This window comes from Dioscorea cayenensis, chromosome 1 (assembly GCF_009730915.1).
Source record: "Dioscorea cayenensis subsp. rotundata cultivar TDr96_F1 chromosome 1, TDr96_F1_v2_PseudoChromosome.rev07_lg8_w22 25.fasta, whole genome shotgun sequence".
Taxonomy (NCBI): domain Eukaryota; kingdom Viridiplantae; phylum Streptophyta; class Magnoliopsida; order Dioscoreales; family Dioscoreaceae; genus Dioscorea; species Dioscorea cayenensis.
The window spans coordinates 12,201,104-12,206,843 of record NC_052471.1 but is presented as its reverse complement, the minus strand read 5'-3'; the positions used below and the strand labels follow the sequence as shown (position 1 = coordinate 12,206,843).

Below are 5,740 nucleotides of genomic sequence, written 5' to 3'. Positions count from 1 at the left end.
GAGATACAAAATGAAAATAAACTCAGAAGGAGAGTCCTTTCTGAGTATACAAGTCCAAAATAAAATGTGGAAATAAAAGACAAGGAAAATAAAATCAAGTGTCGATGTCGCACTCTAGATCCTCTGCTGCTACTGGTAATAGATCAAAGGGTGTTGGTGGAGGTGGTGAACAAGATGCTGGAGGAGCTGAGGGGGCCGGAGGAGTCCTCGGCCGCAGGACAAATGATGAGCCGACGTCTCACTCTAAGATCTAATGTAATGTGTCGAAACGTGCCATAAACTCCGTATATCTGTACGGCCTGCGCAGCCCTAATATCGGCAATCTCTACTCGGGCATGCGCTACCTCTATCCGTATCACCCCCACAGCGCTCTCGAGCCTCTCAAAGCGATCCTGAGCTCGAGATTGTGAAAACATGCGCATGGGGGGTGGGTCCTCTGTCACCGGAGGTGCCTCAGTCTCCATGGGTGTTGACTGAGGCTTGGGGGCAGGCAGGGAAGCCTCGGCATCATCACCCTCCTTCTCGGCTATCTCGGGGTCGGTAGAACTAGAGCATAAACCCCTGTCTGAACCCTACGGACTATGCCCATCAATCTCATCGTCTCCAGGCTTAGCGGCACAGGTTTACTCGTTTTCTCGGCCGCGCGAATCGCACCCAAGAGACCCATACCTAAAGCTAATCTCGTAATGTATGGACCCGAGATGATCGCTCCCAATCTGGCATATTTGTCCTGATGTCGAATGTACTCAGCGACGATGTGTCCTAGATTGATCGGTGTGCGCTGCATCATCGAATACGAGTACAGAAGCTCCTGCCGGCTGAGAACATCAGTGCTATCATCACGACCATTTCACCCTCCTGCTCATGATGGCATGTAGATATCGGTACGCAGGTCGGGAAAGGCACGTGGCCTTGGACACCTCCGTCTCATACTGACCCTGACCACATACTGCTCTATAAGCTCTTTGTGGGATCAGAGCTCCAAGATAATCTGTCGGTAACTGAGAGTACTCCTCAGTGTCTGTAAATGCCTCCTCGTACAATTTGAGCTGAACTGAAAACTGAGTGATACTCAGACTATAGTGATGTCCAAGTGCTCTGAACTGAACTATGTCAAGGTCGTTGAATCTCGCATAGGATCTGTCGAACTCGAATGTCGACAAAACCTCTAGTGTAAGCTCCCGGATGATTGGCTCTCTAATCGACAACAACTGCCCCTAACCACCCCCTGAAACGAGATCCTCAACCTCATCAGCAAACTCATCCCACTGCTGCAAATCTCTCAATATACTCGTGTCCAAGAACCGAGTCTGTCCGAATTGAAGTCTCGACAAATGCTCAAAACGAGCCTGATGCTCGGGGATAGTGAATCTCATGCTCTCTGACTCAGGGGATGACTGTCACGGTCGCTTATCAGTTTGCTTCTTTGACTTGGGTGCCATAGTCTGCAAAAATTGAAAGAGAATTGATCAAGCAAGTTAATTTAACATAGCTGCAAAAATCCACAAGGTCGTGCGGAATTTCCGCACGCCTCGTGGGGATCCACGGGCCGTGAACAAACGCACGACCACACTTTAAACTCCACAAATGCACCATTACAACACTTTTATTTCGTTCAAAATATAAAGAATCACTCTAATTGAAGAAACGAAGCATTATTGACTAGTTTCATCGATTAAAATCATGAATTTGCAAAAGAAATCAAATGATAGGGCTTACCGTTGAGTTGAGATGAGAAAGCTTTGAATACAGCCGGAAAACCAAGTAAAATCCTTCCAAATTAGCGATATGAGGTCGGGAAACAATGTAGAAGTGCTCTCAAACAACCGGAGGATATTAGGGTGAAGAGGAACGATAATCCTTTTAAAAGGACTCACGCCTCTTGGAGTTCTATACATCCGCATAGGGCGTGTGGAAATTGCACACGGCCGTATACCCCCAAAGGAAAGCTTCACAGGGGTAGGTGCATGCCCCTGTGTGCTCTCGGGAAAACACTTACTATCTCTGAATGCAAATACATGGGCGTATGAGAAATACCCATGCCCGTGCGCCCGACCCACAGGGGTAGCCGCACGCCCCTGTGGTAGCTCTAAACATCTGACAAAACTTGCTAAGTGTTCCACACGCCCGTGTGGAAATTCCACACGGGCGTGGGCATTCACAAGCCCAACTCACAGGGGTAAGCGCACGCCCTTGTGACTTCTCGGGATGAAGAGAGCTCCTCTGCAGAGATTCGCACGGGCGTGCAGAAATTACCCATGCCCGTGTGATTTTCACAAGGTTGCCACAGGGGCGAGTCCACGCCCTTGTGTGCTTTCGGGAAAGTCTGCCAATCTCTACAGGACTTCACACGCCCATGCTGAAATTACCCACGGGCGTGCGAGGATTGCATGGTCGTTCACAGGGGAGAGTCCCCGCCCCTGTGCCTTCTTTGGATAAGCTCGCAATACAAAACCACGGGTGTGTGTTAACTCCACACGCTTGTGTGTTTTCTCTGAATCCTTAGAAAACTCTGTAGGCTCTGCAGAAAATTTCTGAACATGCTTACACACTCAGAGCCTGCCCCAATATGTAATTTATACCAGTGAAAAAAAAACATGAGAAATAGCTCAAACGAGCAAAACTTTTCCAAATTCACATGAAAACACACGATGAACTTGAAAACCCACAATAAAATCGCAGCACAAGTATATAAAAATCAAGACACCAACACTCAACACTTTATTCATGCAAACAATAAACTAACACTAAGAAAACAGTAAACCCTTGGGTTGTCTCACAAGAAGCGTTTGTTTAACGTCACTTAGCTTGACATACCTTGTCTTACCTCACGGGGGCTCATAGATGAAAGTTGCCCTCTTACCCATGGCTTGGAAACATGATGAGCAAAATCTCTTGAGGGTAGATGTTGAATTGTCGGGCTTGAGACCGCCTTGAAATGGTTCACTCAAATTGTTTAGTTCACGCATGTCTCCAACAACCTTGGAGTGTTTCCGATGGCGTCTTCTAGCCCTCTTTAATTTCCGGAGCACCTTCTTCAAGATACCCAGGGTAGATGATACTTCTTCCGTCAAACCAAGCATCATTACTTCTTCATTGTCCTCATCTTGGTCGAACAAGCCTTCGTATGGATTCGGATTGAACATCTCCTGTATGTATTCATCAACAATCTCATCAGTAGCATTTAGAAAATACAAAGTATCATCAAAATCAAGAGAATGCCATATGGCTTCAGCAAGGTGGTATGTGAGCTTATCATCTCCAACTCTTAAAGTTAGCTCTCCACCGTCCATGTAAATTAATGCCTTGGAAGTCCGCGAAAATGACCTCCCAAGTATCAAGGGTACATCCACATCCTCATCGATGTCTAGCACTCGAAAGTCAACCAAAAAAATGTACTTGTCCACCTTGACAAGCATGTCCTCGATAATGCCTCTCGGATGTCTCACCGTTTGGTCCGCTAGTTGCAAAGAAGGTGTATGGCATGACGTTGATGCTAGCTCCTGAATCCGCCAATGCCATTTCTTCACCTAGATTGCTGATATTACACGGAATGATGAAGCTTCCTGGGTCTTTCTTCTTGTTCAGCATGTTCTTTTGGAAGACCGCCGAGCAAGATGCATCTAAGATCATTGAAGCACTCTCCTCCAACTTCCTCTTGTTGGTCAACAAGTCATTCAAGAATTTGGCATACTTGGGCATTTGGGCCAATGCCTCAACAAAAGGAATATTGATGTGGAGTTGCTTGAACAAACTCAGGAACTTCTTGTACTATTCATCCCCTTGGTCATTCTTCAATCTAGAGGGATAAGGAATCCTTGGCTTGAAAGGTGGAGGTGACACCTCCTTTTCTTTGCTTGTTCTCTCTTCAACCTCTATAACCTCAGGTGCGTGTTCATTTGGCTTCTCACTCGGAAAGCCTACAGTCGACCACACGACCACTTCTCAAAGTGATTGCCTTCACATGCTCTCTAGGGTTGGTGTCGGTATTGCTCGGCAAACTTCCATGTGGCCTGTCCGATAAGAACTTCGCAATCTGCCCCACTTGATTTTCAAGATTATCTAAGGAGGCATTATGGTTGTGAAGTGTAGCCTCAAATGATTTAAACCTTGTATTTGACGATTGCACAAACCTAGTTAAGGCCTTCTCCAAATTGGTCATTCGGGTCTCCAAACCTGAAACTCTAGTTTTCCACATTTAGGCCTTGTTGTTGGAAACCCAATGGCACCATGGCCTTTTGTGGACCTTGGTTGCTCCACGAGAAATTGGGCTGATTCTTCCAACCCGTATTGTAGGTGTTGTTGTATGGGTTCCCTTGAGTCCTCGTGCTATTATCTACAAAATCAACGTTCTCAACCGAAGATGCATCACCAATAGATATCGGGCAATCGGAGGGAGCATCTCCTCCACCACACCCAGTGCAAGTAATCATGGCCGCTACTCTGTTCGAAGTTAGAAGATCAAACCTCTTACTCAATGATTCCACTTGAGCAGCCAACGAAGTCACTACATCTATCTCATGGAGACCGGCCACCTTTTTCTTCTCCCTGGCATTCCATTGGTAGCTGTTTAACCCCATTTCTTCAATTAATTGATGGGCCTCACCTGGGGTCTTGCTACCTAAGGTACCTCCTGCTGCCGCATCCAAGAGTTGCCTTGTACTCGGATTCAGACCGTTGTAAAAGATCTGAACAATCATCCACTCCTGGAATCCGTGTTGCGGGCACTTTCTCAAGAGCTCCTTGAACCTTTCCCACGTCTCAAATAGAGACTCCAATTCTAATTGTACAAAGGATGAGATCTTATTCCTAAGCTTTGTAGATTTTCAGAGAGGAAATAACGGCCAAGAAAAGCTTCTACCATCTCTTCCCATGTGGTAATTGATGCTTTAGGTAATGAGTATAGCCATTGCTTCGCTCTTCCTTTCAAGGAAAATGGGAAGGCCCTCAACTTGATGGCATTATCCATTACCCCATTTATCTACAACATATCACACACCTCGAGAAAGTTCTCTATATGATTGTTTGGATCCTCATCGGCCAAACCATTGAAATGCGCGGATTGCTGCAACATATGGATAAATGCCGGCTTCAGCTCAAAGTTTTGAGCTATAATCAGGGGATGCATAATGCTCGATTGTGTCCCCAATACTGAAGGTCTTGGATAATCTCATAATGTCCACTGCTGCTCATTTGGTTCTGCCATGTTTTCAGATTCTTCTACTTCCAAATCAGCTAGATTAGAATATTCTTGCACAGGTTCTTTCCCTTTTATTCTAAGTGCACGTTCGAGCTCGGGATCTCCTTCAATCAGTATGGAGGGGTTCCCTCGGGTCATAACCTGGAGCTACACCAAAAGAAAGGAAACAAAATCAGAACGATGATAGAATAAGAAGATATGAAATAGAATGAATAAATGAATAGTTAAGAAAAACAAAGTGCAAAGTATCTCTAAACGCCTACTCCCCGACAACGGCGCCAAAAACTAGACACGACCGAATATGCGCGTACACTTCAAGTGCACGGGTGTCGAAGTAATAATCGGAGATGATTGGGTATCGTATCCACAGAGAGTAGGGAATAAAGACACTTAAATTGTTTCTTAACTAATGTGGAAGATGAATAGTGATATGTGTGACAAGATTCAATTCACAAGAGTAAAAACAACAAGAAAGAGAGCACAAGTAAAGGAGAAGGTAAGGCAATCGATAAAGATGGGGTACCTGGATATTATTCCGCC

At 45.6% G+C, this 5,740-nt stretch overlaps 1 non-coding gene across 1 annotated transcript; it reads left to right on the top strand.

Annotated features, from left to right (window-relative positions):
• Positions 1-4,710: 4,710 nt before the first annotated feature.
• Positions 4,711-4,817, top strand: LOC120266359. The gene has a single exon (XR_005538146.1). It is a non-coding gene; the product is annotated as a small nucleolar RNA R71 (small nucleolar RNA).
• The last annotated feature ends 923 nt before the right edge of the window (positions 4,818-5,740 follow it).